The sequence below is a fragment of the Cryptomeria japonica genome, unplaced genomic scaffold (assembly GCF_030272615.1).
Source record: "Cryptomeria japonica unplaced genomic scaffold, Sugi_1.0 HiC_scaffold_58, whole genome shotgun sequence".
NCBI lineage: Eukaryota > Viridiplantae > Streptophyta > Pinopsida > Cupressales > Cupressaceae > Cryptomeria > Cryptomeria japonica.
This window is the reverse complement of record NW_026728880.1, coordinates 317,266-330,000: the sequence shown is the minus strand read 5'-3', so window position 1 is coordinate 330,000 and position 12,735 is coordinate 317,266. Positions and strand designations below refer to the sequence as shown.

The window sequence follows — 12,735 nt, the reverse complement described above, 5'->3', positions numbered from 1 at the left end:
GCTCCGCAACCTACGTGCAAAGCGGTCGCACACCGGGTAAGGGAGTGAGAGCCCCAAACATAGCTGGGCGAGGCGCTCACTCCGCTCTTTAATATCTCGTTAATACCGCCAAGGAAATGGCACAAGCACACACACACAAGCATCCTCGGAAGAGGACAGTTCGAGTGACAGGTCAAATCCAAGAGTTCCGAAGACTACCTCCAGGAACAATCGGGAACAAGACCGATTACAAGTCGTCGAGTCTGTTACTGGGCGAACACGAGATGCGCACAGGAAATCGATCAGCCCTCACAATGGCCCAAGGCCAGAGATCGGACTGCTACGATTTACCCCAACAATCATCGTGCCACTCTTCGCAGAGAGGTGATAGACGCCAACGAGCCCGCGCATAGCAATCGAGGTGTAAAAAGGGCGTTGAAGGCAGGAAGCCTGGACGAAAGAGGCTACGAGGTCACCTCGAAGCGGTCTAAGAATCGGGCGCACTTGGGGCGACTACCAGTGCCAACCCCTTATCCCGCGGTGCGTCCGACACACAGAAATTTCCAAGGCGGCCAAGGAGCCTCCCCGCATAGCAATCGGGGTGTGAGGTTACGGATGCAGCATTGATAGCAATCGAGGTGTGAGGCGAAGGATGCAGAAGTGAGAGCCGAGGGATGTAGCAGAGATAGCAATCGGGGTGTGTGATGCAGAAGAGATAGCAATCGAGGTGTGCGGTGGGAAGGGCCCAGCAGCCAGAATGCATGAAGCGACGGATGAAGCAGTGATGACAACCGGGCTGTGAGGAGAGGAGGGATGCAGCCAAGAAAGCAATCAGGGCTCGAGGCAAGGGATGCATCAAGGATAGCAATCATGTTGTGAGGCGAGATTCCAAAGGCTAAACGTGAGAGGCTGCAGGGTCGACTCAGAGAGGTCTATGCATGTGAGAGGCTGAAAGCAAGGTCGACTCGGAGCGGTCTATGCATCGGGCGCGCTTGGGGCGACTACCAGTGCCAACCCCTTATCCCGCGACGCGTCCGACAAAGAGAACGTTCCAAGGCGGCAGAGGAGGTTACCAGCCGAAGGATGCAGTAGCAATAACAGGTATAGTTCCGCGGCGGCCGAGAAGACTCACCGCATAGGAATCGGGATGCGAGGCGAGGGATGCGGCGGGAAGGCCCCGACGGCTAAACGGAAGAGGCTGCAGGGCCGCCTCGGAATGGTCCAAGCATCGGATGCGATTGGGACGACTACCAGTGCCAACCCCTTATCCCGCGATGCGTCCGATACACAGATAGTTCCAAGGCGGCCGAGGAGCCTCACCGCATATCAATCGGGGTGCGAGGCGAGGGATGGGGCGGGAAGGCCCCAACGGCTAGACGGAAGAGGCTTCAGGGCCACCTCGGAATGGTCCAAGCATCGGACGCGCTTGGGGCGACTGCCAGTGCCAACCCCTTATCCCGCGATGCGTCCGATACACAGATGGTTCCAAGGCGGCCGAGGAGCCTCACCGCATAGCAATCGGGGGTGCGAGGCGAGGGATGGGGCGGGAAGGCCCCAACGGCTAGACGGAAGAGGCTTCAGGGCCGCCTAGGAATGGTCCAAGCATCGGACACGCTTGGGGCGACTACCAGTGACAGCCCCCTATCCCGCGATGCGTCCGATACGAAGATGGTTCCAAGGCGGCCGAGGAGCCTCACCGCATAGCAATCGGGGTGCGAGGTGGGGGATGCGGCGAGATGGCCCCAACGGCTAGACGGAAGAGGCCACAGGGCCGCGTCGGAATAGTCCAAGCATCGGACGCGCTTGGGGCGACTACCAGTGACAACCCCTTATCCCGCGATGCGTCCGATACGAAGATAGTTCCAAGGCGGCCGAGGAGCCTCACCGCATAGCAATCGGGGTGCGAGGTGGGGGATGCGGCGAGATGGCCCCAACGGCTAGACGGAAGAGGCTGCAGGGCCGCCTCGGAATAGTCCAAGCATCGGACGCGCTTGGGGCCACTACCAGTGACAACCCCTTATCCCGCGATGCGTCCGATACGAAGATAGTTCCAAGGCGGCCGAAGAGCCTCACCGCATAGCAATCGGGGTGCGAGGTGGGGGATGCGGCGAGATGGCCCCAACGGCTAGACGGAAGAGGCCACAGGGCCGCCTCGGAATAGTCCAAGCATCGGACGCGCTTGGGGCGACTACCAGTGACAACCCCTTATCCCGCGATGCGTCCGATACGAAGATAGTTCCCAGGCGGCCGAGGAGCCTCACCGCATAGCAATCGGGGTGCGAGGCGAGGGATGCGGCGAGATGGCCCCAAAGGCTAGACGGAAGAGGCTGCAGGGCTGCCTCGGAATAGTCCAAGCATCGGACGCGCTTGGGGCGACTACCACTGCCAACCCCTTATCCCGCGATGCGTCCGATACACAGATAGTTCCGAGGCGGCCGAGGAGGTGGGGGATGCAGCGAGATGGCCCCAACGGCTAGACGGAAGAGGCTGCAGGGCCGCCTCGGAATAGTCCAAGCATCGGACGCGCTTGGGGCGACTACCAGTGACAACCCCTTATCCCGCGATGCGTCCGATACACAGATAGTTCCGAGGCGGCCAAGGAGCCTCACCGCATAGCAATCGTGGTGCGAGGTGGGGGATGCGGCGAGATGGCCCCAACGGCTAGACGGAAGAGGCTGCAGGGCCGCCTCGGAATGGTCCAAGCATCGGATGCGCTTGGGGCGACTACCACTGCCAACCCCTTATCCCGCGATGCGTCCGATACACAGATAGTTCCAAGGCGGCCGAGGAGCCTCACAGCATAGCAATCAGGGTGCGAGGCGAGGGATGCGGCGAGAAAGCCCCAACGGCTAGAGGGAAGAGGCTTCAGGTCCGCCTCGGAATGGTCCAAGCATCGGACGCGCTTGGGGCGACTACCAGTGACAACCCCTTATCCCGCGACGCGTCCGATACACAGATAGTTCCAAGGCGGCCGAGGAGCCTCACCGCATAGCAATCGGGGTGCGAGGCGAGGGATGCGGCGAGAAGGACCCAACGGCTACACGGAAGAGGCTTCGGGGCCGCCTCGGAATGGTCCAAGCATCGGACGCGCTTGGGGCGACTACCAGTGACAACCCCTTATCCCGCGACGCGTCCGATACACAGATAGTTCCAAGGCGGCCGAGGAGCCTCACCGCATAGCAATCGGGGTGCGAGGCGAGGGATGCGGCGAGAAGGACCCAACGGCTAGACGGAAGAGGCTTCGGGGCCGCCTCGGAATGGTCCAAGCATCGGACGCGCTTGGGGCGACTACCAGTGACAACCCCTTATCCCGCGACGCGTCCGATACACAGATAGTTCCAAGGCGGCCGAGGAGCCTCACCGCATAGCAATCGGGGTGCGAGGCGAGGGATGCGGCGAGAAGGACCCAACGGCTAGACGGAAGAGGCTTCGGGTCCGCCTCGGAATGGTCCAAGCATCGGACGCGCTTGGGGCGACTACCAGTGACAACCCCTTATCCCGCGACGCGTCCGATACACAGATAGTTCCAAGGCGGCCGAGGAGCCTCACCGCATAGCAATCGGGGTGCGAGGCGAGGGATGCGGCGAGAAGGACCCAACGGCTAGACGGAAGAGGCTTCGGGTCCGCCTCGGAATGGTCCAAGCATCGGACGCGCTTGGGGCGACTACCAGTGACAACCCCTTATCCCGCGACGCGTCCGATACACAGATAGTTCCAAGGCGGCCGAGGAGCCTCACCGCATAGCAATCGGGGTGCGAGGCGAGGGATGCGGCGAGAAGGACCCAACGGCTAGACGGAAGAGGCTTCGGGTCCGCCTCGGAATGGTCCAAGCATCGGACGCGCTTGGGGCGACTACCAGTGACAACCCCTTATCCCGCGACGCGTCCGATACACAGATAGTTCCGAGGCGGCCGAGGAGCCTCACCGCATAGCAATCGGGGTGCGAGGCGAAGGATGCGGCGAGAAGGACCCAACGGCTAGACGGAAGAGGCTTCGGGTCCGCCTCGGAATGGTCCAAGCATCGGACGCGCTTGGGGCGACTACCAGTGACAACCCCTTATCCCGCGACGCGTCCGATACACAGATAGTTCCAAGGCGGCCGAGGAGCCTCACCGCATAGCAATCGGGGTGCGAGGCGAGGGATGCGGCGAGAAGGACCCAACGGCTAGACGGAAGAGGCTTCAGGGCCGCCTCGGAATGGTCCAAGCATCGAACGCGCTTGGGGCGACTACCAGTGACAACCCCTTATCCCGCGACGCGTCCGATACACAGATAGTTCCGAGGCGGCCGAGGAGCCTCACCGCATAGCAATCGGGGTGCGAGGCGAGGGATGCGGCGAGAAGGACCCAACGGCTAGACGGAAGAGGCTTCAGGGCCGCCTCGGAATGGTCCAAGCATCGGACGCGCTTGGGGCGACTACCAGTGACAACCCCTTATCCCGCGACGCGTCCGATACACAGATAGTTCCGAGGCGGCCGAGGAGCCTCACCGCATAGCAATCGGGGTGCGAGGCGAGGGATGCGGCGAGAAGGACCCAACGGCTAGACGGAAGAGGCTTCAGGGCCGCCTCGGAATGGTCCAAGCATCGGACGCGCTTGGGGCGACTACCAATGACAACCCCTTATCCCGCGACGCGTCCGATACACAGATAGTTCCGAGGCGGCCGAGGAGCCTCACCGCATAGCAATCGGGGTGCGAGGCGAGGGATGCGGCGAGAAGGACCCAACGGCTAGACGGAAGAGGCTTCAGGGCCGCCTCGGAATGGTCCAAGCATCGGACGCGCTTGGGGCGACTACCAGTGACAACCCCTTATCCCGCGACGCGTCCGATACACAGATAGTTCCGAGGCGGCCGAGGAGCCTCACCGCATAGCAATCGGGGTGCGAGGCGAGGGATGCGGCGAGAAGGACCCAACGGCTAGACGGAAGAGGCTTCAGGGCCGCCTCAGAATGGTCCAAGCATCGGACGCGCTTGGGGCGACTACCGTTGCCAACCCCTTATCCCGCGATGCGTCTGATACACAGATAGTTCCGAGGCGGCCGAGGAGCCTCACCGCATAGCAATCGGGTTGCGAGGCAGATTATTGGGAAGGGAACCCCCTGGGATGCGGCTCAAGCAGTGCCCAAAGGGACTGGAATGCGGAATCACATCGAGAGACCCAAATGCTATACGAGGGCTCAAATCGAATTATCGATTTGGCCACGACATGGACGCATCGGAACGACTACCTTTGCCGAACCACTCGCAATTGCATCCATACCGAAACCAATAGACATTTCCGTTAGAGCCCTCGCATAGCATTCGGGAATCTCGCATGCCCCTCTAAATCGACCAATGCTGGCGCTCAATGAAAATCCGAGCGCTACCACCGTTCGAGCGCCAGCATTGGTCGAGTTAGAGGGGCACGGGGGAGAATGCTCCAGTCAACACCTCCCCTATATAAGTTATTTGTCCGATTCTCGCACAACCGTAGTCTGCCTCGTCGAATCAAACAACGGTCCCAGATTCCGACTTCCGTTCCGTAGAGACCCAAAAGCTAGATGGAGGCTCGCAAGAAAGAGAGTCGGCGCATAGCAATCGGGTTTCTCGAACGTTTAGGGACCGAGCTCACTTGCGGATAGGGCAAAATCCGCCAAGCAACCCAAAAGCTAGACGGGGGCTCGAATCGAATCGCCTAGGCGGCCACAACAACGACGTGTTGGATCGACTACCAGTGCCAAACCATTCAGCAAGACTAGTCTGTGTCGAGGCCGGATAGAGATTCTCAGAGAGCGCCCGCATAGCATTTAGGAGACCTGCCGCGTCCCTCACACTCGACAAATGGTGGTGCACGTTTATAAATCCGAGCGATCCCAACCCTTTCAAGCACCAACATCGGTCGAGATAGAGGGGCACGGAGGGGGCTGCGTGAGACAACACAGTCCCCTATATAAGTTATTTGTCCGATTCTCACACATCCGAAGAATGGTCATCAAATCGGACAACAGCCCAAACTTCCGACTTCCGTCCCAGAAAGCCCAAGAGCTATCTAAAACGTTCATGGCCGGAACTCGATCGCGGCTATACCAGTCCGCCAAGCAACCCAAAAGCTAGACTGGAGCTCTAGTCGAATCACCTCTGTGGCCATTGCAAGGACGTGTTGGAGCGACTACCATTGCCGAACCATTCCGCAGGTCGAGTCCATACCAAGGCCGCATAGAGATTCACGATGAGCTCCTGCATAGCAATCAGGAGACTTGCCGTGTCCATCACAATCGATAAATCCTGGTGCAAGATTTTTGCATCCGAGCGCTCCAACCAGTCGAGCACCAGCATCAATCGACATAAACGGGCACGGGGGGAGGATGCTCGAGAACACTACCTCCCCTATATAAGTTATTTGTCCGATTCTCAAGCAGCCGAAGTCTGGTCATCGAATCGGGTCAAAGACCACAACTTCCGACTTTACCCACAATGCAAGTCATCGAATCGAACATCGGCCCCCGAGTCGGACTCCATGCGTATGTCAGGTCATCGGACCCAAATTCCGCCTTCCTGCGCATGGCGGGCCATCAATATCAACTCGGTCATCGGACCCAAACTCCGCCTTTTTGCGTATGGCACGCCTTCAAATCGGTCATCGGACCCAAATTCCGCCTTCCTGTGCATGGCGGGCCATCAACATCAACTCGGTCATCGGACCCAAATTCCGCCTTTCTGCGCATGGCACGCCATCAACTCGGTCATCGGACCCAAATTCCGCCTTCCTGCGCATGGCAGGTCATCGGACACAAATTCAGACCTCGCCAATATGCCTACGTATCGAATCGGTCATCGGACCCAACTTCCGACTTCATCCATACTGTAGGGTCTTTGAGGTTGGCGCGGTGCGCTCAACCCAGGGAGTCGACCCATCGAAGCATACACCTCCCCTATATAAGCTATTTGTCCGATTCCCACACCTGTGTAGTTTGCACCTCTGACCAGGACATCGACCCCAACTTCCGAACTCGACTGCAACGACGGCACCAGCGCCTTGGTGCGCACCTTGCGACGCACAGTCCCAACATTCGCCTTCCTGCACATGGCAGGTCATCGGACCCAAATTCCGACCTCGCGAGTATGCCTACATATCGAATCGGTCATCGGACCCAACTTCCGACTTCATCCATACCGTAGGGTCTTTGAGGTTGGCGCGGTGCGCTCAACCCGGGGAGTCGACCCAACGAAGCATACACCTCCCCTATATAAGCTATTTGTCCGATTCCCACACCTGTGTAGTTTGCACCTCCGATCAAGACATCGACCCCAACTTCCGAACTCGCCTCCAACGACCGAACCAGCGCCTTGGTGCGCACCTTGCAACGCACAGTGCCAACATTCGCCTTCCTGCACGTGGCAGGTCATCGGACCCAAATTCCGACCTCGCGAGTATGCCTACATATCGAATCGGTCATCGGACCCAACTTCCGACTTCATCCATACCGTAGGGTCTTTGAGGTTGGCGCGGTGCGCTCAACCCGGGGAGTCGACCCAACGAAGCATACACCTCCCCTATATAAGCTATTTGTCCGATTCCCACACCTGTGTAGCTTGCACCTCCGATCAGGACATCGACCCCAACTTCCGAACTCGACTAAAAAGACCGCACCAGCGCCTTGGTGTGCACCTTGCAACGCACAGTGTCAACATTCGCCTTCCTGCACATGGCAGGTCATCGGACCCAAATTCCGACCTCATGAGCATACCTACTAATCGAATCGGTCATCGGACCCAACTTCCGACTTCATCCATACCGTAGGGTCTTTGAGGTTGGCGCGGTGCGCTCAACCTGGGGAGTCGACCCATCGAAGCATACACCTCCCCTATGTAAGCTATTTGTCCGATTCCGACACCTGTGTAGTTTGCACCTCCGCTCAGGACATCGACCCCAACTTCCGAACTCGCCTGCAACGACCGAACCAGCGCCTTGGTGCGCACCAAAAGTGCGCACTTTTGGAGGGCACTTTTCTGCGCTCCAAAGGTGCGCACTTTTGGAGGGCACTTTTTGGAGGGCACTTTTCTGCGCTCCAAAGGTGCGCACTTTTGGAGGGCACTTTTTGGAGGGCACTTTTCTGCGCTCCAAAGGTGCGCACTTTTGGAGGGCACTTTTTGGAGGGCACTTTTCTGCGCTCCAAAGGTGCGCACTTTTGGAGGGCACTTTTTGGAGGGCACTTTTCTGCGCTCCAAAGGTGCGCACTTTTGGAGGGCACTTTTTGGAGGGCACTTTTCTGCGCTCCAAAGGTGCGCACTTTTGGAGGGCACTTTTTGGAGGGCACTTTTCTGCGCTCCAAAGGTGCGCACTTTTGGAGGGCACTTTTTGGAGGGCACTTTTCTGCGCTCCAAAGGTGCGCACTTTTGGAGGGCACTTTTTGGAGGGCACTTTTCTGCGCTCCAAAGGTGCGCACTTTTGGAGGGCACTTTTTGGAGGGCACTTTTCTGCGCTCCAAAGGTGCGCACTTTTGGAGGGCACTTTTTGGAGGGCACTTTTCTGCGCTCCAAAGGTGCGCACTTTTGGAGGGCACTTTTGTGCACTCCAAAGGTGCGCACTTTTGGAGGGCACTTTTCCTGTGCTCCAAAGGTGCACACCTAGGTGAGCACCTTCGACCACACCTTGTAGCACACCAAACTCTGACTTTCGACTTCATCCGCAATGCAGGGTCTTTGAGGTTGGCGCAATGCGCACAACCAGGGGAGTCGACCCATCAAACCCAACACCTCCCCTATATAAGCTATTTGTCTGATTCTCATACATGCGTAGCCTGCAGGAGCAATTAGGACATCGACCCCAACTTTCGGCTTCTAAACGAAAACAAGGTCTTTGAGGTTGGTGTAATGCGAACAACTAGGGGAGTCAACCCATCAAACCCAACACCTCCCCTATATAAGCTATTTGTCTGATTCTCATACATGTGTAGTCTACAGGAGCAATTAGGACATCGACCCCAACTTTTGACTTCTTAACGAAAACAAGGTCTTTGAGGTTGACGTAATGCGCACAACCAGGGGAGTCGACCCATCAAACCCAACACCTCCCCTATATAAGCTATTTGTCCGATTCTCATACATGTGTAGCCTGCAGGAGCCATTAGGACATTGACCCCAACTTTTGACTTCTTAACGAAAACAAGGTCTTTGAGGTTGGCGTAATGCGCACAACCAAGGGAGTTGACCCATCAAACCCAACACCTCCCCTATATAAGCTATTTGTCTGATTCTCATACATGTGTAGCCTGCAACAACGATTAGGACATCCACCCCAACTTCTGAATTCGTCTGCGTTGACCGCACCAAAGGTGCACGCCTTGGTGCTCACCAAAATCCGACTTCCGACTTCTTCTGCTATGCGGGGTCTTTGAGGTTGGCGCAGTGCGCACAACCAGGGGAGTCAACCCACCGAATGCAACACCTCCCCTATATAAGCTATTTGTCTGATTCTCATACATGCGTAGACTGCAGCAATGATTAGGACATCCACCCCAACTTTTGACTTCTTAAACAAGACAGGGTCTTTGAAGTTGGTGCAGTGCACACAACCAGGGGAGTCGACCCATCAAACGCAACACCTCCCCTATATAAAGCTATTTGTCCGATTCTCATACGTGTAGTCTGCAGCAGCGATTAGGACATCGACCCCAACTTCCGAATTCGTTTGCATTGACCGCACCAAAGGTGCACGCCTTGGTGTGCACCCTGGAGTGCACTTTGGTGCTCACCTCGGTGCACACTTTGGTGTGCACCTCGGTGTGCACCAAAGGTGCGCACCTTGGAGCGCACCAAAGGTGTACACTTTGGAGCGCACCACATAGGGTCTTTGAGAGGTTGGCGCAGTGCGCACACCAAGGTGGGTGTTGAGGTGCGTGCCGAGGTGGGTGGGTGCTAGGGTGCGCTCCATGGTGGGTGCCAGGGTGGGTGCGTGCTAGGGTGGATTCCAAAGAGGGTCATAGGGTGGGTGCCAAGGTGGGTTGGTGATATAGTGGGTTCAAAGGTGGGTACTAGGGTGGGTTCCAAGGTGGGTCACAAGTTGGGTGCCAGGATGCGTGGGTGTTAGGTTGGGTGCCAAGGTGGGCTCCTGCGTGGGTGGGTGCTAGGGTGGGTTTCAAGGTGGACGCGAGGGCGGGTGCCAAGGTGGGTAACAAGTTGGGTGTTAGGATGGGTGAGTGCTAGAGTGGGTGCCAAGGTGGGTGGGTGCTAAGGTGGATGCCAAGGTGGTTCACAGGGTGGGTGGGTTCTAGGGTGAGTTCCAAGGTGGGTCACAGGTTCAGTGCTAGGGTGGGTGTCAAGGCGGGTGTCGAGGTGCCTGGGTGCTAGGGTGTGGATGCCAATGTGGGTCATAGGGTGGGTACTAGGGTGGGCTGCAATGTGGGTGCCAAGGTGGGTAACATGCTCGGTGGGTTCTAAATTGGGTGCCAGGGTGGGTGTGCACCCACCTTGCCCGAGGTGGGTGCCAAGGTGCCAGTGTGGGTGGGTGCTAAGGTGGATGCCAAGGTGGGTGAGAAGGTGGGTGATAGGTTGAGTGGTAGGATGGGTGGGTGCCAAGATGGGTCACAGGGTGGGTGCAAGGGTGGGTAGGTGCTAGGGTTGGTGTCAGGGTGGGTGGGTGCTAGGTTGGGTTCCAAGGTGGGTGCGAGGGTGAGTGTCAAGGTGGGTCACAGGTTAGGTGCTAGGATGGGTGAGTGCTAGGGTGCAAAGGTGCCAGGGTGGGTGCTAGGATGGGTCGATGCTAGGGTGAGTGGCAAGGTGGGTCCACAAGTGTCAAGGTGGGTGCCGAGGTGGGTGCCAAGTCGGCGACTGCTATGGTGGATGCCAAGGTGGGTCACGGGGTGGGTGCCAAGTTGCTAGGTTGGGTTCCAAGGTGGGTGCCAACGTGGGTGCTAGGGTGCGTGGGTTAAAGGGTGTGTCACAACGTGGGTGCCAGGATGGGTGCGCACCCACACTGGCCAAGACGGGTGCGGGTGCAAGGTTGGGTTCCAAGCCCGGTCACAGGCTGGGTGCTAGGATGGGTGGGTGCCAAGGTGGGCACCAGGGTGGGTGCACCCACCCTGGCCAAGGTGGGTCACGGGGTGGGTCCTAGGGTGGGTAACGGGGTGGGTACTAAGGTGCGTGCCAAGGTGGGTCATAGGGTGGGTGCCAAGGTGGGCACCAGGGTGGGTGTGCACCAACCCTAGCCAGGGTAGGTCACGGGGTGGTTGTCGGGGTGGGCGTCAAGGAGCCAAGGTGGGTGGCAAGTAGCCAAGTTGCGTGCCAAGGTGGGTGTCGGGGTGGGTGCCAAGGATCCAAGGTGGGTGCCAAGGAACCAAGGTGGGTGTCTGGGTGGGTGCCGAGGTGGGAGCCAGGGTGGGTCCCAAGGTGAGTGCAAAGGTGGGTGCCAGGGTCAAGGTGAGTGCCAATGTGGGTTCCAAGGTGCCAGGGTCAGGGTGAGTGCCAATGTGGGTTCAAAGGTGCTAAGTTGGGTGCGAGGTTGGGTGCGAGGGTGGGTGGGTGCCAAGGTGTGCTAGGTGGAAGCCCGGGTGGGTCGGCATCCCATGGGTGTCGAGTTGGGTGCCTGATGGGTGCTTCTTGTCAAGTTTTAGTCGTCGGGACTCATTTCGAGCCTTAGAGGTCGTTTCTTGTCCGGTTGCCCTGTCTTCGACCTGGGAACCCAATTTTGGTCCTCGGGTCCCATTTTTTTTTGTCTCGCATCCCACTTTTGGCCTGTGGCCTTTTCGGGGTCGATTCTCGTTTTGGGCATCAGAGCATGTTTCTTCTCCTAAAACCCAATATTTGTTTATTAAGTCTCGGAACACATTTTTGTTCTCGTGGACCCATCATGGGTCTTGGAACGCATTTGTGGTCCTTGGGTCCCATTTTGCATCCCGAAACTTGTGTTTTGGTGCTTGATCCCTATTTTGGGTGCCCACCTTGCACCAAGTGCGCACCCGGGGCAAACCGAGCGCCTTGGTGCACCGGGGCAAGATCGAGCGTGCACCCGAGGCGCCCCGAACATGCACCAAGGTGCACTCGGCCCACATGTGAGCGCAGGTCGTTGCGCCCGAGGTGGTGTGTGGGCACCGCGTTGCAGACGGGACACTGCACGCACACGACGCCCCCTCCAGGTGCACGCACGTAGGCCGGGCCGGGTGCACACCCGACGCCCTAGCAAGGTGCGCGCACCCGGGCAGGGCTCACACTTGGCGAACGGGGCGCACTTCGCGAGGGAGGGTGTGCACCTCGACGGGGGTGGGTGGCCGGGGTGGATTCGCACGTGGGTCGCGGTTTGCTAAGTACACACTGCGACAAGCTCATAACGGGTGCGATCATACCAGCATTAGTGCACCGGATCCCATCAGAACTCCGCAGTTAAGCGCGCTTGGGCCGGAGTAGTACTGGGATGGGTGACCTCCCGGGAAGTCCCGGTGTTGCACCCTTTTTTAGTTTTTCGCCGGGCGTCGCAATGCTATTTGAATAAACCTTTTGCCCGTTTGCGTTCTCGTCGGGGCCGGGCCGGGCCGGGGTGCGCTGCCCGCACTACCGCGCGCGCGGGGGGCGACACCGAGCGCGCACCCGAGGCACCCCGAGCACACAGGCCACGGTGCAACCCGGGCGTTGTGCGCGCACCCCGGTGCGCCCGAGGTGCTGCGCGCGCACCCAGGTGAAATCGGTGTGCACCTCGGCCAGTGCGCGCTCGGTCGAGTCGCGCACGTTGGCCAAGGTGCACGGTGATGTTTCTTACTCTAAGGTTCCGCACCAGACGCCCGG

General features: G+C 58.6%; 1 non-coding gene across 1 annotated transcript; it reads left to right on the top strand.

Annotated features, from left to right (window-relative positions):
• The first annotated feature begins 12,285 nt into the window (after positions 1-12,285).
• LOC131863268 (5S ribosomal RNA) lies at positions 12,286-12,404 on the top strand. The gene has a single exon (XR_009362200.1). It is a non-coding gene; the product is annotated as a 5S ribosomal RNA (ribosomal RNA).
• Positions 12,405-12,735: the final 331 nt, after the last annotated feature.